Source organism: Dermacentor variabilis, chromosome 4 (assembly GCF_050947875.1).
Source record: "Dermacentor variabilis isolate Ectoservices chromosome 4, ASM5094787v1, whole genome shotgun sequence".
Lineage (NCBI taxonomy): Eukaryota > Metazoa > Arthropoda > Arachnida > Ixodida > Ixodidae > Dermacentor > Dermacentor variabilis.
This window is the reverse complement of record NC_134571.1, coordinates 47,517,086-47,539,721: the sequence shown is the minus strand read 5'-3', so window position 1 is coordinate 47,539,721 and position 22,636 is coordinate 47,517,086. Positions and strand designations below refer to the sequence as shown.

Here is a 22,636-nt window from a genome sequence, read left to right as displayed (position 1 = left end):
GCATTCGCGACCAGGTGGCACAAAATTCCGCATTCAAGAAGCAGTGTAACCACGAGTGGTTGCACATATGAAGTGACACGTAAATGGAGCGAAGAAACACGGAAATGCAAATTACATCCCTTCCTCCATCGATATTAAGATAAATCGGCTTGCATGAGGTGCAGTGGGCATGCCCTAATGAGGAGCAGTGCATCAAATATGCTGATAGTTTGTGCTACACAGCAGGCACGCCGTATACCGGCTCAGCGCAAGATAGAAGCTACGATTCGTAGAAGTATACGGACGTTCGGCGCGGTTGAAAGCGGCCAACTGCAATGGACGCTTTCAATCGGACCCCGCAATAGAGCGGGCTTATTTGGTCAGACGGTCCCGACAAGTCCTCCAATGTGCCCTAACTTTGACTCTTGCTACGGCGCGAGTGAGCCCCGCACATTAACCGCTCGGTTAATCGCACACAGGCTCTTCTACCCAATTATTGCCATCTGCAAGCGTTTGCCATCGTTGTAATTAGTGGCCTACCGGCTGCGTGTAGGAAGTCATTATGAAAAGGAGCATTCCGACAGAACTCGGACAGTGATGCCACTTGTAAGATGCGTTTGCAATGTGACGACGTTCTGTTCCCTTAGAACAGGTTTGCTTACGAGTGCATCTGGTTCCGGATGTCTCATCGTGAACCCGACGAAATGGCGTACCCGCGCGCGCAAATTGGCTTCCTAGAAGCGGAAGGCCACTCCTTACATCGGAAGGCGCCTCGCATGGTTTCTTGCCTGCGATTGCAGCCCGCCATCGTCTTCGTCTATGACGCTAACGCAATAAATACGCGCAGCGATGCTGGGGTGTGAGCTAGCAACGATTGAAAGAGCCGAGCAGGAATGCGTGTACACGTGCTTTAAGTTTCTATTAGAAAACTAACAGACCACTTTTTAGTTGTGTCTTAAGAGGAGAACAAATAAAAAATAACAACAGATTAGTTTATATTGATGAGGTATTCTTTCAAAACTATTTTCTTTCCCTAAACGACAAAAAAATGAGTGCATACTCGAGCAGAGGGAGAGAGAGAGACAAATGAGATACGAAAGGCAGGGAGGTTAACCGGAAAATAGATAACCGGTTTGCTACCCTCCACTGGGGAAGGGGTAAGGGGAGACAGAAAGATAAAGAAAAATGCCCACACATATAAAGAGAGGCAGGTTACAGAAAAAAGAGAAAAAAAAATGAAAAAAAAAACATACACACACACGAAGGAACGCAGGAGTGTCGCAGTCCTTCAAGCAAGTCGCTTGACGGGAGCAAACTCATTTGCGCCTTCATTGCCTTCTGGTGTGAAGACCGCATCAGCCGGCACTCTAAGATCGTCTATTCAGAAAGCGGCCGATCGTCGAGGCGTGCCAACTCCGTCACGAGCGACTGTCTCGGGGAGTTGTAAAAGTGGGGCTAATGACAGAGGATAAGTCTGATTGTTTCCTCGCAACCGCAACTACCACAGGCAGCACTGTCAGCCATTCCGATGCAGCAAGCAAATGTATTGGTATAGGACACTCCAAGCCACAGTCGGCAGAGAACAGTTGTCTCAATTCGGGAAAGTCCAGATGGAAGGCGTAGTCGGAGATATGGGTTCAGGCGGTGCAGTCGAATATACCGGAGACCTGCCGTGTTCCACATGTATCGTGGGGCACCACGCGCGAATATGCGAAGCTTTGTTGCTGCGTCGGTTCTTCATAGAGGGATGGGTTCCTTCCCAGCATTTTCGTGAGCCCTTCTAGCAGCTTCATTGGCATGTTCGTTGCCCATGATGCCGCAGTGGACTGGAAGCCACTGAAAAGTGATGTTATGCCCTTTTTCTGCTAGTTGGTGACACAGCTGCCTTATTTCCAGCACAAGTTTCAGAATCTTCTGTGGTGATGAAGCGAAAGACAGGGGGAATAGCTTCTGCACTTGTGTTACTGCGGCAAGTATTCTGGGAACGCTTGACAGCGGTTCTTGGTTTGTTGAAACATATGCTAGGGTAATCAGCGTATAGCTATAGTTCCTACTTGCGACGGTTTCACATTTGCCCAGACGCGCAAGAAGAAAAAAAGAAAGCTGGAAAATAGGTCAACTTAACACTGGCGGTGCTGCATTTCGTCTTCTTTCGCTGTTGCAAATAAGATATTGATGTTTTCAATTCTACAGCTTAAATTAACACGAATCAGCACGTGATTTTTTTTTCTTTCGGGAACCTTTCTGTGCGCACTTTACCCCCGTAGCTTTACCTTCATTGCTACAGAAAGTTCACCGCGGGTACAGCGTAGAGAATGCAGGTAAAAATGTTCTTTTTTTTGTAATTTTGCGCGAAAACGAAAGCTCCGTTATACATCAGCGTTCAAATTAGTTTCTCACATTTTAGCCGTTTTCTCGCAGGAAACCATTATCGAGATTTAATACAGGTTGAGTCATTGATTCATGCAGAATATTACGTACCTTTTGTTTATGGATAAACAAGGAAATATAGATTAGGAGTAAGAATAATGAGGTTTCATTGATCGTTCTTGTACACCGCACAGCGAGAGTCTCGACTTCGATAGCGCTGATACCTGTGAGGTGACATAAGATGGTTTATAGACCGTTTGCCTGCTCCTGAGTTCACTTAAGAGGTGGTGTGGTGGTGGCGTGGAGCAGAGGTAGAACACAGGACATCTAATCTGAAGGTCCTGTGCTCGAATCCTCATCCAATCCACTACATCTTCCAAGCTTGAAGGGGCGCCTGACACGGGCAAACAAAGAATGACGAGAGCCCGTGAGGCCATGCTAGCACAGGTACAACAAAATAGGAAGGCCCACTAAGCTTCAACAACGACACTCCCTCACCAGAACAGAAATTTTCCTCCCAGGTGCAGTATCGGCCAGCACCTCCCTCGTGAATCTTGCAATAAATTGCCTATCACGAAAAGGGTCAAGCAACTATACACAATCTATCCAATGCTATTCACTGCTTGCTTAGAAGAAGCAATCAAGCCATTAGACTTGGAACGCTTAGAAGTGACGATCGAGGGCGAATATTTCAGCAGCCCTCGATTAGTAGATGACACTGTACTGCTCAACAACACCAGGGATGAATTGCAACGAATGATTGACGACCTTAACAGAGAAAGTGCAAGAGTAGGGCTGAAGATAAATATGCAGAAGACAATGTTCAATAGCGTGGAAAAGCAACAAGAGTTCAGCATCGCCAATCAACCCTTAAAGTCCGTGAAGGCGCACGTTTACCTAGGTCAATTACTCGCAGAGGACCCTGACCATGACAAGGAAACTTACAGAAGAATCAAAATGGATTGGGGTGCATACGGCGGGTAGTACAAAATCCTGACTAAGAGTTTAACACGGTCGTTGAAAAGAAAAGTGTGCAATCATTGCGTTCTACCGGTGCTAACATATGAGGCAGTAACCTGGACTTAAGAGACAGGAAGAGAGCGGTGTGTATCAGAGAGCAAACGTGGATAGCCGATATTCTAGTTGACATTTAAGAAAAATAAATGGAGCCGATTATGCCATGTAATATGCCTAACGCAGATAACCGGTGGGTCATTAGAGTTTCAGAATGTGTGCCAAAGAAAGGGAAGCATAGTCGATGACGGCAGACAACTAGGTGGGGGGATGAAATTAGGAAATTTGAAGGCGCAATATGAAATAAGCTAGAGTAAGACAGATGTGATTGGAGATCACTGGGAGAGCCTTCGTCTTTCAGTGGACATAAAATGAGACTGATGTGATGATGATGATGATGATTACGATGATGATTTAGCTTTATGCTTTCAACTAGTGCAAAGATGATTATGATATGTGATGTTTTGTGGCGCAAGGTCCAGTTGTGGACAAAGAGCGATAAGACGTAACTAGTGTAAAGAAGAAAGAACATTATGGATGAAAAGAGCGCTTGGGAAAAAAAGCATATATTTCGAGAAAAAAAGAAGTTGATTCTCTCTGTGCTTTTCTTGGCTCTTTTTTCTGTTGGCTTCATATGGCTATTGCTAAAGATCGATCCCTGCGGTTCCATATATGCATAACACAATGAGTTCTTTCCTAAAGCGTTTTGTGCTCTCACACATTATATATCTTCCGAAAATGGTAATCTATCTAAAATGGCAATATATCTTCCGAAAAAGGTAAATGATAATGTACACTTTCATTTAATATCTTAGTCGGTCTTCAAATATCGCTGTTTTGGACATTTGAAGTTTCAATACCACCTAGCGATTTTCATTTCACGTTTATATGCATAGAATTGCATACAGACATCCCTTTGAGTAAGTGATAGCGCCCTTGCCACTTTGGCTCAAAACCGCGGTACGTGTCGTACCGTTGTGCTGCAAACGCACGCGCGGGCGACTGCCAGGAGATTACGGGACAACGTGCCATGCAAATTAAATCGCGCGTGTCTCATAGCCTTCCAACAGTTCGAGTACGTGCCCCGCCTGTTGCCGGGTTTGTTCTCCGCGTGAGGTCAGCCCGTGCCACACGCAAGATAAGGCTTAGCATCTACAACAAGAGCAAAATTTCATTTCTGTGAGCTATATATTCATCCAGCCTGGGGTGCATGCTGGCCTCGCTAGTGCATTAACCGAAGAAATAAGTTAATTAGAGGCCGCACCATATTCTACATATAGCCTTTCCAGTGCTGCACGTATCTAGTTGGGGTCTCAGTTTGTTTTCCTTCCTTCGGGCGGGACGGTTGGTGGGGTTGGCGAAGCTGTTGCAAGCGCCTGGTCGTAGCGGCTTTTAACCGATGACCTTTTGCTCCAGGAAACGACGTTTCGCCACAGATGCGTCCGTGTACTGCGGCGGCGCCGCGCATGCGCATTCCGCTGTTTTGTCCCGTTTATAAATGCCGCTCCTGTTCGAGGTGGTATCCGTCCTGGGTAGCCGAGAAGGCAAGCCGGCGTGATAGCTACAGAGCTGTAACTTTGTGTTGTGCTTCCTGAAGGAAGTTCTGGCAAGAATATTGCCTCTAAACACTGTAATCGTCCTGATATATGTGCCATTGAGGACGCGGTGTACTGGAAGTGCAACTGAAAGACGGCGCGTCGCTGGTTTAATGCATTTTCCGGGAATAAGTGCGGCAACCTCATCTTTTCCTTATTTAAAAGAGAAGCTTCCTTTTTGCGAACCTCGGCGGGTTTTTGTGACCATAGGTGCTGCGTGCCTGTTCTCTTGCCGAATACGTCAACTAGTTATGCGCGACGTCACCACCTCTGTGTTCATTGCAACACTACCAGACGACGCTCGTCTCCGCGCAATCTGAAACAGTAACAGTACAACTGAAACTGAAACAGTGCAATAATCTCATGGGCGGCGGCAATGGAAAAGAAACCGGCCATGAGTAACTACTTAAGAGGAAAAAATGAAATCAGGGAAGAAACAATTTATGATAACTCAAAGGGAAGCTCATTACTTTTCGAAGCGAGATCAGGACGTGTTGGAACACGCACTTAAAAGGCAAGATATAAGAAGGAAGAAGAAGCATGTGCTTGGATGCGATAAAGCTAGGGAAACGATGGAGCACATTTTATTAGAATGTGAAGATATCTGTCCAGCGGTGGATTTAGGCACCACTGGCCTCCTTGAAGTCCTTGGGTTCAGCGAGAGCAGGGGGAAAGTAAACATAGAGATTAGTAAGAGGGGATCGGAATACTGGTGGAAGAAAAGTAGGGAAACGACAAAAAAAAAAAAACGGAGACGTACAAAAACAATATTCACAATACGGGGTCAGAAAATTTGCTTATGGGAATCCACTGTGTTTTTTCTTTTTGTTTTTTTAACCTAGGTAGGACATTCGGCAGTGTAACAGCAATAGCTTGGTGGCGCAACCCACCGTCCCGTTCCAAAGGGGACGCTCATAATATCCATCCATCCATCTGATTAAAGCAAGCAGGCTAGATGACTATTTGTCACCGCCCCGCTTCAAAGAGGATGCCAATAAGTCATCATCAATCGTCATCACCGCGGCGGCGGCCGCGTTGGCGAAAGAAAGACTCGCAGCGAAATGTGCGGCCAAGCGTACGAGACGGTTGGCGCAAGACGCCGATCAGCGTGAGGCCGGACTCGCAGCAGAACGTGAGGCGGAGCGTACCACTACATCGGCGCAAGGACACGAACACACACAAAAAGAAAAGAACCAGAAAAACACAGACTCGTGTTTCGATTCTTTATGCACTCGCACAGAGCATTTACTGTATGTACGTTCCAACTCGTTGGATGTACTGCATTTTTTTTCTTTTTTATAAGTTTCAGCCTGGTAACACCTACTACGGAGCAACAACGTTACTACAGCTGAAAGTGCCGCCATAATCAGGGCAAAAGCAAATGCCGGTCAGAAATAAATTGATTGAACTGCGCTTAATCGTGGCCGCTGTGTAAATTGAATTAGCTGAAAGAACATACGTGCCTGTTTGTATTTATGCGCTTCAATTCGAATTCTTCCATGAGCAACGAATGGGTATCATTCTTTTTAAACTTAATGAGGGTCAATGAGATCGACATTGCTTTGGTAAGATACGATAATAAGAACTAGCTGAATAACAAGCAAGTGCGCACACCAGCATACAAACGCGCACGTACGTACGTACACACACGTAGACGCATGCACACTCGCGACTTCCGCGAAAATGTCTAATGTCAGCCTAGTTTTCGCTTGCAGCCATTAAAACAGTGCAACACTGCGCTGATCGCTATAGTGCACGCAGCCTATTTAAAATCCAAGCAGTGTGCCCAGGTTCAGGAACTATTTAGCATTCTTTAGGATCGTGGATCCCGTGAACTCTCGATCTTGCCTACACCTACACATGCTATTAGAAGTTAGAAAATTTAAGACTGTGGGCATTCTACGTACCACTCGGCGTATTCTCGCCAGCATTGTTGCGCACGTCCGCTGACTGAGGCTCTTCTGCTATCGAATACTGCCTTGACAGATGTATTTTCCCGATGGTGGCTCACAGGGGTAAACACGACACCGTTTCTAAACGTGCCGCAAAGACCGTTGTTGGCTGCGCTATCTGGAAACGCGCATGTTTCGCAGTGGCTCTTTGCACCTGGTGCATAAGGCAGATAAACATATGTAGAAGATGGCTCATCACCGTATCGCGGTGTTGGCAAACGGCGGCTCAGCGACGAGAACAGGCGGTTCGCACGCTGGCCCCTTTTGACAAGTTTAATCGATGCCCCTGTTTTCGTCGCAACTTTTTGCGCGGCATGCAGCGCACATAGCGCCAGTTGTCTATGTAAGCGCAAGAGCTTCATTTCCTAGTCGGAAGAGCGTTTGCATAGGACGCTGGCCCACTGTATACGCTGTAATTGTTTTGCAGGTAACTCCGGCGCCGTGGAGTCACGCTCTTTTAGCCCTCCACCCCCCCCCCCCCCCTTTTACCATCACGCCGTACAGTTCTCTTGGAAACCGGTCAGACAGTGCTTCCGAAACACTTATCCCGGTATCTACTACAATTGTATTGTAACACGACGCTTACTCGCCCCGTATCTCTCCCCCTCCCTCCCCCTCAGTTTCTCGATTGCATAGGCTGTTCACTTACCCATGACCAACAACATAAAAATATAAAAAACGAAGTGCTAATCTTGTCAGTCTGAACTTGTTTTAATATCAACAATCTGATTATAGTCTCTTTAATGCCTTCAGCTATGAGTACAGGGTTCCCGTAGAACTGCCAGTATACTACAGTTCTGAAGTATCATAGAATTACTTTTATTTTTATTTAGAATAGACGCTATATCATATCGCACTCCAGAGAGAGAGAAAGAGAGACAGAGATAGTGTCTGTGTGTGTGTATGTGTGTTGGGGGGGGGGGAGCTAGCCAGCTTTTAATTTCTAAAGGCAGTGAAAACATCCGATCTAGAAATAAAAGGTATTGTTGCCGCACACATAGATGCTGTTCTTTCGCCAATTTTGCTTTATATGCCACATTAGGCGTTTAGTGTCAAATTCACTCTCAAGGGCTTTTCACCGCAACGAGCGTGGTTTCTTGCGTCATTAAGTGGATGGCACAGAGGATTGAGTATCTTTGTCAAAGGCACTTCGGTTGCTAAGACTAAACGCGTAACTATTTTGCTAGCAAATTTCATAGCCCCTCCTTAACAATTTATAGTACGTCTCCCACGCTTATATTTAGTTATAGAGCATCACATTCTACGAAGAGGTACTTTAGTCACTTCCAAATAATTCCATCATGTCAAGCTTTCCGAAAATAAATGCACCCTGTCCTGTTAAGATGCGTAGATGCTCATACTGAAAAAGGTACATACGCACCACGTTTAGCAGTGAAACGTCATCCTGCCCCACGCAGTAGGCTCTAGAAGGAGCTGTGTGTGTGTGTGTGTGTGTGTGTTTTTTTTTTTCAAAATGTAACAGTGAAGCAAATTTCTACGTTCAACTTTTCGTATACTCCCGTTGCGTGTACGTCTGGTAAGAGTGTCGCTATAAAAATATTAGAGAGAAAGCTTGCGCTTAATGTAATGTTTCTGTGCAGTTTCAGCATGGCTGTTTATTGATTATGAGAAAGACGGGTAAATTCGTGGCTTGTCTAACCTTCAACCTTATGCCTTCGAATGGCCTTTTTGAAGCTGATTTCTGATCGATAATTTCTCTTGTGGCGAAGAAACTACAAAACATCTTCGGTGCTACTGCCCATCTTGTGAAAACGGAGGGCTCCACCTCTGCACAGTTCTAAACTACCTGGAAGGAATACCTTTCTCATCGGGGAAGATCTTAGGAACGCGAGATCGCATCTCAATACTGCAGAAGGCTATGGAAGCGCTCTTAAATGCTACTTCTGAGGGCTACCGGACTATTTTATCGTTGCTTGTGCTTGTGCTTATCTATAGAATCGGGCTTTGAAATTGTGTGTTTTCTACTACTCTGTTTTCTGTGAATAAAACTCAGTTGCTTGTCAGCTTTTGTCCCATGGCCTTCTTCGTCTCTGTGTCTTTCTCTTCTTGCGCTGTCATTAAACATAATACATAACGAATCAAGCTTTACACCGCATGTGAACTGCGCGGGAGGGCAGCATATTGGCTATCTTGCTTTGACGTTTCGCATGAGCAAAAGGTGACAGAAACAGGTGTAGAGGGAAGAGCCGTGTAAAGAAGTGGCGGTTGACAGCCCCGCATTTGCATCTGTCCATTTGCAAAGCAGATTCGAACGTGGAAATTCCGTGTCAAAAGGCTGCCTTATATGTGCGCGCCACGCCGTGCCACCCGCGAGCCTCCTATGAAGCAAACGTCAAAAGTACAAAAAAAAAAAGGAGGGGGGGGGGGGAGTAAAAGCGGCTGCAGACATTTCGAGAGGATGTGCGTTGCGAATTTCCTCGGCATTTTGCAACGCCGCCGGCTGAGTGCGAGGCGTGGAAATGGGTGCGACCCACTTCCGCTGGTCAAGTGACTGCGTTGTCGCGCAGTGAACAACAGCGGCTTCCATTATGGGCAGCGCGACAACCTGCGCTAACTATCTCTCTTGCACCAGCGCTTAATGATGCACTGCCGACGGTAGAGAGCACAAAACTCCTACACCCCTCCCCCCCTCCAAAGATTAACCCCGCGCAGCGGCTATAGCCATTCGTACGAGAAACGTGCGTCAACGCGACAACGCGAGATTAGCGAAGTAATGCTTTTTTGATGTCGCATCTTGTGTCACACTTCATTCGCGGCTGGCCAGGTCACGTGAGTGCGGCGCTTGACTGCGTGGCCGCAGCTGTACAGGAAAGTATGTCACGTGGCACTCCGCGGATCCCGTGCCGAACTGAAACTTCTCCCGTGCGAAACTGCTTTCTCTGTTTTGTGACAACGGAAGAAAGTGTTTGGCTACGCACAATACAGCGTTCCGTTGTATAAGCGCACACGCGCTCACTGTACTCGAAGTCCCGGTGTATCTCAACATTAATTGAATTAATTTTCCGATTTAACATCCCGTAACAGTGCATTTAATTATGAGGGGCGCTGTAGTGGAGGATTCCGGATAATTTGATCAAATTAGGGTTCTTTTACGTACCCGTGAATATAACTACACGAACGGCTTTGTTTTTCTATTTTCTTTTCTTTTATTATTATTATTATTACTTTTTGGTCTTGTCAAAATGTGGCCGCCGCAGTCGGGAATCGAGCCCATGAGCTCAGGCTGAGCAGCACGCCATCATAACCATGAACTAAGCCACCGCGCATGGTAGTCTAAATAAATTATGGATATTCAAGTAACAGAATCCCGATGCGATTATGAGGCGTGCCGTAGTGGGGACTCTCGAAAATTTTGAACACCTGGCGTTGTTGAGCACTTGTATTGTTCTTTCATTTGTGGTTATAAGTTTATTTTATTCGCTATCCCCCTTTCACTATGCAATGACCTTGAAAGAAGGCATTTAGGGGCGCTTTAAAATAACTGAATAGATGAATAGTACTCTGTAGTGCCACTGTAATGCTAGATTTAGGATGTTAGTAGTGCACTGCAAGCTGCTGCCAGAGAGTTGTCTCCTGTCTACTGGATACACGGCCTGTACCATATCGCCGGAATTCATGGCCCGCCGGAATTCATGGTCCAAATGGTCCACTGAAATGGAACCACGTACCCTGACGTGTACACTTGTCGTTGCTGGAGTACGTAAAATCTTTGGTGTGCGTTGATTCCGTTCCTTCGTTTCCTCCCTCCACACAATTATGTAAGAGCACTGTGTCAGACGTGTTGAGAAGCACTGGAAGCATTACAATATAAGCCGCTAGCACTGGTCGACGGCGAATAAAATGACACCGTCTAAACGAACCTCAGCTTCAGCGCATCTGGGCGGGCGTTGTATACTCGTATATGCTGCAGGCTCCGGTGAGGGAACGCAGGAAAGTAGACGAATCACGAAAAACACCACGGGAGATTTGTACGCTAATGCTGTCCTATTCCATTCGGGCTTGTCCGTGTTTAAAAATACGAATATTTTTCGAACAGCATTCGAATATGTCAAAGTGCGAACTCTGCACAATCAAACATAAAATTGGAGCAAATGCACGATACATTTTACCCCCGTGGACATAGTATAGTGATAGAACATGTGACCTTATGTACTTGAGCACGCTACGCCGCTCAGGGAGCCAATCTTTAACGGCTAGCCAGCGATCATGCGCATCCGCAGTTGTGGCGTAGTGCGCCCCGAATGGGCAGGATTGAATTTCGGCCGCGGCGGCCGAATTTCGACAAGGGTGACATGCAAGAACGCCGCGTGCCGTGCATAGGGTGCACGTTAAAGAACACCAGGTGGTCAAAATTAACTTGCAGTCTCACTACGGCGTGCCTCATAATCAAATCGCGACTTTGGCACGTAAAAACCCCACAATTTAATTAAATCTTTTTTAGCGATCATCTGCACTCTCCGAAGAGTCCTTTGTATGTGAACAAGCGGCTTATTTGTTCTTAATGCCACATTTGTGCTTCTAATAAACAACGCTTCACAATGCGCAATGTAACGACAGAACCTTGCTAACGTTACGAATACTGCGACGTGATCACCGTTTTATATTATGAGTGACAGTGGTTAGTTATTTGAAAGGTATGCGAACAGTATGCAACATTAGATTCGATTCCTTTGTGGCATTATTCAATTCGTATTCGATACGGCTTCAAAAATTACCGTTCGCAATCCCTAGAGAGGTCAAAAAAGAATAGACTGCTTCGTTTGAGGTAAACGAAACAACTAAACTTTATTTCGATAGTGATGCCCGTTGCCGAGCGAGTTCGGAGGTGCACAGGGTTGCCCGTTGACGAAAAAAATGAGGCTAAAGTTGGCAGTTTCTTCATCTTGCTCGGGAGAACACAGGCTAGCAAAAATTCAACATTAAATGGAGACGGCGGCAGTCACAATGGCCCCAGCGGCGCTCGTCGAGTTGAATATGTAGCAGGAGCATAATCACACGTTTTAGCGGGTGTCCACTGTCACCGTGACAGTTGTGGAACATGCTACTGTCAGATACGGGACCGTTTCCTGAGCCTACTTCGAGTTCTCCAGACCACATCGAATCGCACCACAGCTAATTAAGGAGCGCAGAAACACGGATACCACATTCCTGAGGCTCGGCACGTGCAAACAAGTTGGCGGCCCCCACTTCGTGTGCCGCTGGTGGAGCTATTCACTGCTTGACTCTTCCCGAAAGTGAAGCGAGAGCCTGGCACTGTTGCGGGTAAAGTGGGTCCCGAAGCAAGACGGCTGTAATGCGCCGTGAAAACCTGGCGGCGTCGCCCCCATCCATCTATTGTGACGGCGCATTGCAAGTCAGCAAGGCAAGACCGCAGGGGGACCAAGCAGCGACTCTCTTCGCCGGGTGTGACTCCATCGCACGGGCGCGTACCATTGGCCGAAAATGACACTTGAGCGGGCTCGCCGATTGGCCGAAAATGGCGTCACCTGAGCGGGCTCTCCCATTGGCCGAACGTGACGTGTCTTCGAGACACCGAAGGGCTTAATAGACGCAGACCGGGAGCAGCAGAGAGCATTCCTAGAGCATTCCTTGATTCTTCTCTTTCGAGCTTCTTGCCGCAGGCCGCAGCGTCCGAGTTGCTGCCGGCCCGTAATGACTTTAAGACTGTTAATTGACTCTCACTGTAAATAATGTAAATAAACCTCCCAAGTTTTTCATCCCAAAGTCCTCCTCAACTCCTACACTACAGCATCTCTCATAAGTCCCGTCTTCCTCAGAAAAGTTAAACACAATCAATCAATCAATCAATCAATCAATCAATCAATCAATCAATCAATCAATCAATCAGCCCCTGTCATTTTGATTTTATGCTGCTACAGTAACGTCATTGTCAAAATCAGCCACTCGTCGCTACTGCTTACAAAAAAATACCTCGAATCGGGGAACGAAATGTAACAAAATATGGCCCCTGTTACGAGAAGCGTTCAGAATGCTGGAACTCCGTAAAAAGTATTCCAAATACCTAAGACAGCACGCAGCTAACGTAGGGCGCGTTTTTCAACTGAGCGTGCGCCTAAGCAGTAAAGGATTCATCCTTAGGCTGCCAATTACTTGAGGTTCTGCGAACAGCATCTGCATATATCCTAAAGAATTTTGCCGGGCTGGTGAATCCATTACGACATCCTGAGCGCATCGGGCGCAGACGCTGAGCTGCGATGACATCGATTCTTCGATATCCTTTCTTTTATCAGACTTCGTTTCTTTCTATACGTAACACCAACGATTTTGTGTTTCGAACTAGATGCCACCTTTCTACCAGCTCGACGAAGAAGCCCCGCAGGGTGATAGATCATGAGAGCATGTTCGGTGAGCACTCATTGGAAGTACTAAATCAGCTTAGATCGATAAAGTATTGTTTCAATGCTTTATTTTAGTAAACTTGGCGATAATAGGTAGAATATCAGAGGAGAATATGAAAGTCACAGCTCGGCTTTTTCAATTTTGCGACAAAACCACAGCGCCGCTATGTCAGTTTGACGTCAGGGATTTAAAAAAAATATTCGTATTTGAGTCCCGTTGACTCCGCAAAAGTTCCCGAAACTTGCCATGTTCGAACTTTTCTTTCTTCAGAACACAATGTAGCCTATTTTTACCGATAATTAATTACCAAGGCTCTGTACAGCAGACACCTTCAACATCCATGACTTTACAGTGAGTTAGTGGGGGAACTTCAAGGCTGCGTCGCCACAAGTCTTTCCTCTGCGCGCCTTTTCTGGCTTACCGCACCACTTCTCGCGGTAAGGGCGGCGTTCCTGCTATCGCGGATGTGTTTAATTTACTACGTCAGGCGAATTCAATTTTCTCCCTCTAGTGTCCTTTTTAACTCCCGCACTAACTCGCGCGCCCAGCTTACATGTGCTTTTTTTCTTTTCCCGGGCCGCTTTTCCATCGCTCGCCGATCCTACAGCCGGCCGTGATTGTAAAATCGCGCACGTAATGCGAGAAAGTCGGCGATAACGGACGCCCGCAGCCAGCGCGCGCACCAGCGCATAACACGTTGCGCGCGGTCAGCACGCAATGCACCCGCCGGTGTCCGCGGCCAACGAATCGGGCCACTCAGATACACGCAGGCACTTCGCGACGGCAATATATCCAGTGCCAGCGGTGAAATTTGCCCCTGAGGTGCGCGACATTTTACTACCGGGGGCGCGCGTTCGAACGCCGCGCGTTATCGACGCCTGCTGCAGGAAGTCCCAGTTCGCATAGGTGCGCGCATCCCGGAAGCGACTCGCTCGTTCCCGTGTTGCCGTTCCTACAAGAACCGCCGCTGCTCGAATGAAGCCTCTGAACACTGAATGTCTAGCTCAACGCTAGTGAGCGCGGGTGCGCTCACTAACGAGTGCGCCAGTGCGCATTTCGATCCAAACCAAGAGGGAGTACTTAACGGTTAAAAGAACTTGAGATCCTTTTGATGTCTTGCTATCTGTGTTTTTAATTTTTTTTTGTCTTCGTCCTTTTTTTTTTTTCTTCACGTGTATTCTTGCATAGTGCAATGACGGGTGTGCCACAAGCTTTGTCATTCCACGTATATTTGACAACACCCTATTACCTTTCATTTTCAGTTTTTTTTTTCCTTTTTCTAATTTTCTGTTCCGTGTAAAACGCTCCTCGAATCTGCAAGTGTTCTTTCTATGCCCCTCTACTCCACAAGGATGTAAGGCCTTGAGGGTACGATAAATAAATAAACAAATAAATAAGAAAGAAAGAAAGAAAGAAAGAGAGAAAGAAAGAAAGAGAGAGAGAAAGAACATTCCCCGTCGCGTTTCCTTTTTCTATGAAAAAAATGGTCAGTAACGGGTAACCGGATTTAGGCTGCAGAGACACGTGAGAAAGGCACATTCGCAGATAAACCACACCTCTAACACAAAAAAAATGAAAAAAAAAATACACAAGACAGCATTATTTTGCTTATCACTACGGGCTGGTACTACGCTTTTGAATGTTGGACCTCAAGAAAGTCGTGTTCCATTCCTGTCGGGCCGTTGGCCACGTTCAGCGTTTGTTCTTTTCGCATTAACTTAAAATGCAATTTAAATAAATGTGGTGGCAGCGTGGGATCGGGTGGTCATGCGAGACTGTCCCCTAGCTTCTCCTCTCTCAATTGAAACTTGGGCGAGCAGCTGAACAGCAGACAAGATACTGCTTGTCTTATGATTCGGCGGGTGAAGTACGGGAAGAGGAAATTTCTTGGGGAGAGAGCGGAAGATTTGGAGGCACCAGGGCCATTATTTCCAAACCAAGTGTCACTCCTCTGCCAAAGCAGCTGCAACGGCCTTGCACAGCACAGCGTGGCAGGCGCTGCTCAGAACCACGTGCCGTTTCCCGTACGACGGGATAGGAACGGCAGCTCCAGCGGCCGGCCACTTTCACCGCTTCCGGAGGGTGTCCGGTGTAAGCGCGCAGCCTGCCATGGCTACCGAGGCGCGTGTACACGCGACGCCTCGCCTAGCCGTCACTGTACGCGAGCGATCGGTTGGCGAGGCGCGAGGAGCAGCCGCACTTCGTTACGCGGAAGGTCAGCGCCTCTGCGAAGGCGCCGAGCAATCTCCCACCGCCGCGCTGCACGATGCGCACGCCATGTGGGAAACGCGAAACCTCGGAGGCGACGTCGGCGCCAACTCAAGTCATCCAGTGAGCGGACGTGACCCCAGCCGGCGCTGTTGCCGATGCTGCAGACAGAGAGGCCCCCCCTACTTACGCCGCCTCCATCCGCCCCCTTGTCGCATTGCTGCGCCGAGCTTCCCTCAACGTCGGATGCCCCGTATGATTTCGCGTGGTGTGTGTCGGGCTAACGAGCCGCTAGGGGCCCGTGAACTGTCCGTCAACGCACGTGCTCGACTCGTATTTCAGCAGCTTGCGCAGGCTGTGTTTAAATGTTTACGGCCGTGCAGAGGGGTCTTTAGCCTGGATGCAAAGCCGCATACAAATAAGAACGCAGTTCACGCGGGCGACGTGATGGCCTCGATCTGCGGGCAACGCTTGACAGCGTTGAGGAAAAAACGCCCGTGCACTTAGGTTAAAGAACGTTAAAGAAACACGTTAAAGAACCCCTGGTGGTCAACGTTAATCCGGATCCTTCCACTAAGGCGCCTCTCATAGAGATATCCTGAGTCGCTTTGGGGTTCGTTAAACGCAATCAATCAATCAATCAATCAATCAATCAATCAATCAATCAATCAATAAATAAATCAATCAATCAATCAATCAATCAAACTGGTAGGGAACGTTAGCCGTTGACACCGTAAAAGTTCAACTTCCGCGTTGACAGGCCACCAATCAGGTGGCGCTCTTCTGTTCCAGTAAAAGTGTCTGCCATTGTGTATTTCTGACAAAAGGGAGTTGCCTCATCAAACTTCCTTTCCAAAAGCTTCTTTAAGCTTTGCATTGCTCATAGTACAGAGATACAATCGACCTCTGTGAAAAGAAGAGTTACATAACGTCCATGACAGTAGGCGACATCGGGCAGCAATGTGGTCAAATGTGGACAAAAATGTGACCCTCGGCGCTCTGCCTCGAGCGGCTTCTTAGGGCCAACATACGCTGTACCGTTATTGTTACTACTCCTGTTTCAAGTGAAAACTACAGTGCTGTGCGAGCACTCAAATTTCGAAAAATAAAATACTGTCTGCTATTTGATTCGAGAAGTCGCTGTTCTAAATAACTGAATACTTGTTTATTTCGAATATGTTGAACAACAATGCTTATTGGCATCTCGACGATGAGATAACGACAGAAGCGAGGACTGTTCAGAATAATTTCTTTGCGCGAGAGCTGTGGTTGCTGCGCAGGCACACCAATTCTAGGGCGAACGCGCGGATGAGATAATTTACGCTCCATTATTTCCAATCATTCAATACGAATGGATCGCTTTTAGTCAGCGTATATACGAAGTGGTTGCCTCAATTCGTGTTTGCTTTCCGTTAAGACAATTTGCGGTGCTGTACTTACTACCGCGCTTCTCTCTTAAACTAACACAACACCGTACACGGGCATTCCACCTTTCTAGTACTGTTCTACTGTCCTACTACTTTCTACGAGCTGTTCCGCCTTTCTACTACTGACGTTATCATGGTGCACTACGCAACTACGTAACACTTATTTCTTATATTCAAGTTCCCCGGTTGTCCCGAAGTTCAGTTATACGTACAGTAATATAGATAGGTGTATATTAGCCTCAATTTTCTTCTTTAGGAATGAAGAAAAAAAACATTCGATATTCAGACATTTTTATTCTCTAATATTCGTATTCGATTCGATTCGAAAATTTCGCTATTTGAACAGGCCTATAACATAGCATAAGCTACCCATACATAATAGAACAAGATAGCCGTAGGGTTAGCGCTCACCTTGTCTCCTCTCTCTTTCTGCCTCCATATTGCGCTAAGTGACCATGAATCTAATGGTCTGAAACTGTTGGGACAGACATAGAGACTGGTAGCGGCCTCTGCAAAAGGGCACAGTGCCTGTCTGCCTCGAAGAGAAAGCGGCAGGAAGGTCGCAGGAAACGAACAATAAATAAGAAGAGAAGAGAAAGGATCGTAATTGTAAATATACTATAGGAGCTCGAAAATGACTGAGAGATCGAAAAAAGCTTACAACAATCAGTAGAAAACAAAAAGCTGCAAGAAAAGCAAATTATCCAAGTCGTGCAGAACAAGAACACTACATCGGCACGCAACTGCTTCGCGAAGGCATATTTTTTTAATAGCTGTCCTGGATTCTTTCTGTGCTTATGATTCCCCCTAGAAATCATAGGGACATCATACGCAAAGAAAACCAAAATGCAAAACGAACCTAAGAAGTCAGCGTCATCAACTCTAGTTAGATCAACTTACGTGGACTTGGTGCTGCAAAACATTCGTTCTCTGACATTTAGATAGAAGCTCGAATGTTTCATTACGCTGTAATAAAGTGTGTCTGAGCTGCATCTGAGCTGCATCCGACGTGTGTAAAATGCCTTGGAAAGTGCATGAAAAGAATCGTTTGCACTCACTCTTAACACATTGGTTATCGTAATTTAGAAGTCTTAGGCTCCATATACTATATTTCGCTACAGACTGCGAACGTACATCACTGAGGAACTGCTTTGGAAATTTGATTCCTCATCTTTCTCCTTACTCTTTTCACTTAGTTGCACCGAACGGCACAATTGTTAATTCAAAAACGAAATTCGCACCGGAAAGGATTAACGGAGCAAGTGCCGGCATCTCGAAAGTCAGTTTTGACTCACGCGGTGCTGACGAGGCAGGTCGACGTCGAACTCACCGGTGTCGAGTGTGATTCACGACAGTGGCATCGTCGTCATCGCCGATTTGTATATTTACCCGACGTAGAATGAATACCCAAGAAGAGGTTGGTTCGAGCTGCTGCCCACGAGGAAGCCTTCTTTTTTTTTTTCTCAAAAAGCCTTTGCGTTCTTATCAAGCCGTCCAGCGATCGAGTCACGGACTGCCATGCGCGGTCAGAGGATCGCACAGCCGCGGACGCAGTGCGGCGTAATCCAATCGCCCGGCGTTTCGTAGCACAGGCGCATTCTTAGCGCTTCAGGTACGCGTTTCCTCCATTCATCGCGAAACAAAGCGAGCGCCGAGCTCGCAGTGTTGGTTCTCGCGCTTAAGTTCCGCGCTCGTATATAGCCAAAGTACAACGGTAATTTATTCCTCGATTCGAACCTCTTAGGCCGCCAATAGTTCTGTCCTTTGACAAAAATTTTGTTTCGCCACATTTCTCGCATCTTCCCAATCATCGAAAGCGTGTAGCTGCATAACCGATTAAGGGTACTCAATTCTTTTGAGAGTTCCGTCAAGTTGTACAGAATGTGGACTCCATGCGAGAGCTCTTTACGGCAGCGTCAAATGCAAATGAATGCAACGTCTTTATTAGAAACGGGACGTCAGTTATGAGAACATAACTCTTTTAGGCACAGAAAACTTGAAAAGCAGCTATCCAGCCACTTGAAAAATATGAAAGAAGTGAACTCGCTACATGACGGCATATAGTAACGCCCAAAGCAAGCACCTAGCCCTCTGCCTTCCAACTCATTTTACTGAAGCAGTTCGCACAAATTTCTGAAACTTGCAGCATAGGTCCAATCAGAAGTGTTTCAAGATGTGTGCGCCACACATCTATTATTTTCATCAGTATTTTCTTGCTTTTGATGCGCTGCTTTGGCGTGCACAGCTGTGCAGATAGCACCTCAAGGGTTTGTATTAAACAACAGCATGTGAACTGCGCCAACATGCCTACATACTGGGTGTTTCCCTGTGTTCGAAGTTTCGATTAAGAAGCGAATATTGTTTTGTCGAATCGAAGCATCCGACTGGAGAAATTTACATTCGATTTCTTTGAGTATTCGATTGCAGTCGAAATATACGAGCTATCGCGACGATTGGAACCAACTTGTAGTGGAATGAAGAAACACAAGAATACGCTTTACAAGCGACTTCGCACACTCGTTAATAACATAAAGGAAGCTGCGACGAGCGTTTTCGCTTTTCTCATCTGCAAACTGCTCAGTCGAACGGATTTTCGTGTATCGTAACCTACGCTTAACAGAATTGGCAAGACTGTTTTGTGCCACATTCCTTCACCACGTTGCCGTCTTTCTCATTTTAGCTTTTTTTTTTTCAAACGCAGTAAAAACACTTATTATTCGAGTCGACACGTATCCTGATCGATTCAACAACTTGCCTGTTTGAATACCCCTATAATACAAATGCGCCTACTTTAGAGTTGCTTTGCTCTGTTTTCTGCCCCCCATAGCAGGTGATACCGACATCGCACCAAATATCAACTATGGCACTGACACTCTGCAAAAAGAATACAACATTCGTAAGCTAGAAGTCTGCTTGTTAATTACCTCGATTAGTTCAGCGGTGAGTTGCTGCCTTTCGAGCCCACATAAAGTGAGGCAGACTGCCTTACATGATATCCAGATGTTAGGTTTTTCATACCGAGAGCCGACAGTCCACAACATAAACTTGACTATCTGCTCCGCTCACTAAGTATTTGCAGACCTGCCGTTTAATTTGTCAAGTTTCTTATTATATATCGCTTCGGGCAACTACTTCGATCAGTCACAATTACAACTACAAAGAGACTCAGTGTATTGAGTGCGGTGGTCTAATATATGCTTGTTTAACGCGAAAAAACCGTAAAAAATGCAAGAGGACAGAACAAAGTACCTTCTTTAATACGGTAATGTCTCTCTGCGCCTGTGAGGGTTTGTTAATTTTTTTTTTCTTGCGGCTATTTTATTAAATGGCAATGTGCCCTTTGGTAAACACATCTTCAAGTGAATCCAAAAGCATGCTTTATTGTGTTATGCCTTAGACAAATTGTGGCGAATGAGTCGCAATCGCTCTTGTGATGCGTATACGAGAGTGCACGCCTTGGCGCATTTTACTAAACACACATAGCTCCGCTCCGAGGACTGTTGTAAACAAAAGGCGTCGTGCTCTCTCAGCCTCCTTATAACTCGCGTACGCTAGCTGCAGTGCAAGACAACATCTACCCACAACCCGAGGGTCGGTGCTAAATGACGGAATAATCGGCTTGACGCACCCTACAGGAAACCGCGCGAGAGTTTCTTTTGTGCGCCGATCAAATCGGAGATAATATGGACGGAAAAGACTGCCCGACATGTGCATTATAATTCTGCCCAGGTTCTCGAAATTTTCCTCTCTCGTAGTCTCTTCATTACGACACTGGAAAACGCCCCCCCCCCCCCCCCCCCGACTCTCTTATTTGCCTGTCCCTTTCGCTCGATATTTCTTCTGCAGCTGGACCCAGTCACGTGTTCAAAGCTTTACCTGCACACCAGGGTGAAATAGTCTTGGGTGTAGTGCGCCGCTTGGAGGATGCATTAGGTTAATCAGGGCTTAAATTGCCGCCAGCATTCCTCAAACACCCGAAAGCAAGAAACGACAAGACTAAATTACCAGAGTTTAGATCGAACCTGTGCTGCGGTCGAGTCGCGAAGCGAGCAGTGATATACTGGGGATCGGTTTTGGTGCATTATTGCTTGTGGAGTGACAGATCTTCGTCTATGTCGAAATTCTGTGCAGTCACTATCCGTTTCGCATAGCATGCATCTGTCAGTTCAGAAGTCCATATACAACCCCTCTTTACCGTTTTCAAAGCTGTAGTTGTCTAAGAGAATAAAACCCGGCTCTACATGTCAAGTAAAACATCAGCCGCAAATGGCGTCGTCCGATTTACTCGAACCTTTCCCGACGGTTTCGCTATGACGCACTACCGGAGTACCGTAAACGCTACACGTGTTTCTGTGAAGCAACAGCAACACATCCGACACAAAGTACTCGGCGCCAACCCGACGTAACTGGAGTCGCCTAGCGGCATTCGAACCCTGGAACACGAGTCGCCATGTGCGTCAATACCGAGACAGCCTGACTGTTTCACGCACGACGCGGCAGCGTCGTATGTCGGGTGCTTCCGCCGCATCGTAGAGGTTCGGAGCGTATGCGTCGCTCTTGTGACGTTGTCGCCAAAGCAGGCGACAACGACACGTCGCGCAACGCGGGGAAGCCCAACAGGTTTCTGACTAATCACACACTCGACTCGGTGACGTCTGCAGAGTCGCCGACACCGACTGACAGCCGTCCTCCCCTGACGCGGCTTGCCGCGCTGCAATATAGTTGGAAGGAAGTTTATGAAAGTTCTTGCTAAAAAGGAACACACGCACACATCACAGGGTCGTATCCATTCCTGGCCAGCCACCGCCCGCTGCCAGCGCCCGCTTCGCCCAGACGGCTAACATTTCGGTCCAGCTGAATAAAGCAATGTCTAGCCGATTCTGACACGCGTAAGAGTAAAGAAATGTGGAATATGTGAAGCGTCGACATTGCTCAACCAAGCTGTCACACCGAAAGCACGACTGGGAAACGTGTGAGATTCGAGAAAACGACAATCCCGGCAGCGAGCTAACCCCGCTTCCACGTGCCGGCTGCTCTGGAAACTTCTGTCAGACCGAGCAAACTGGCTTCACGACCGAGACGCCCTACAGCATCCGCACTTTGGTGGTAGGAGAGATAGGGATCAGCACTCGAAGACAAGCAATAATCACGCGGCGACCGACGGAGCGCACAAGATGCGGTTTTACTCACTCATTTGCGGCAGCAACGGCAGCGACGGCAGATGCTCATTCCTCGTGCGTATCCTTTTCGCGTCGAAAGTACGCCACTTTCACCAGGGCGGCGCGCGCGCTCTGCGGCGCGAAGCAGCGGTGGCGGCAGAGAAGCGATGCGACACGGTGGCCAGCAGCCGGTTGGGCACGAGTCGCGCTCCGAACTGGCGGCCGCGCGGCGCTCGCCATGTTTGCCCCGCCGAAGGCTCCGCCTCCCCGTTACCCCCTCCTCGGTGGCGGCGCGACGCCGAAGGCATCCGGTTGCAGGCGGGCAGACGCTCGACTAGGCAGCACTGCCGGCTGATCGTTCTGGCACCCACCCTCAGGGAAAGGCTACGGTAACAAGACCTGGAGTCAGACTAGCTGGTTCGTGTCGCACGGTCAGGACCGGCTGGCGACAGACGCGCGCACGCAGGCGTTGAGCAAACGAGATCTGCGCTGCACTAAAACGTTCATATTTTCGAAAATTGAAGGCTGTGCAGCAGGGTAAGAGGTGCCTT

At 47.3% G+C, this 22,636-nt stretch overlaps 1 protein-coding gene across 2 annotated transcripts in view; it reads right to left on the bottom strand.

Moving 5' to 3' along the window:
• The window catches only part of LOC142579067 (sodium-dependent dopamine transporter-like), a 140,474-nt gene extending 118,168 nt beyond the window's left edge, over positions 1–22,306 (bottom strand). For both annotated transcript variants that reach the window (XM_075688898.1, XM_075688902.1), the window contains exon 1: positions 22,117–22,306. The gene's annotated coding sequence lies outside the window, so the exon portion shown is untranslated. The remainder of the gene's footprint in view (positions 1–22,116) is intronic.
• Positions 22,307–22,636: the final 330 nt, after the last annotated feature.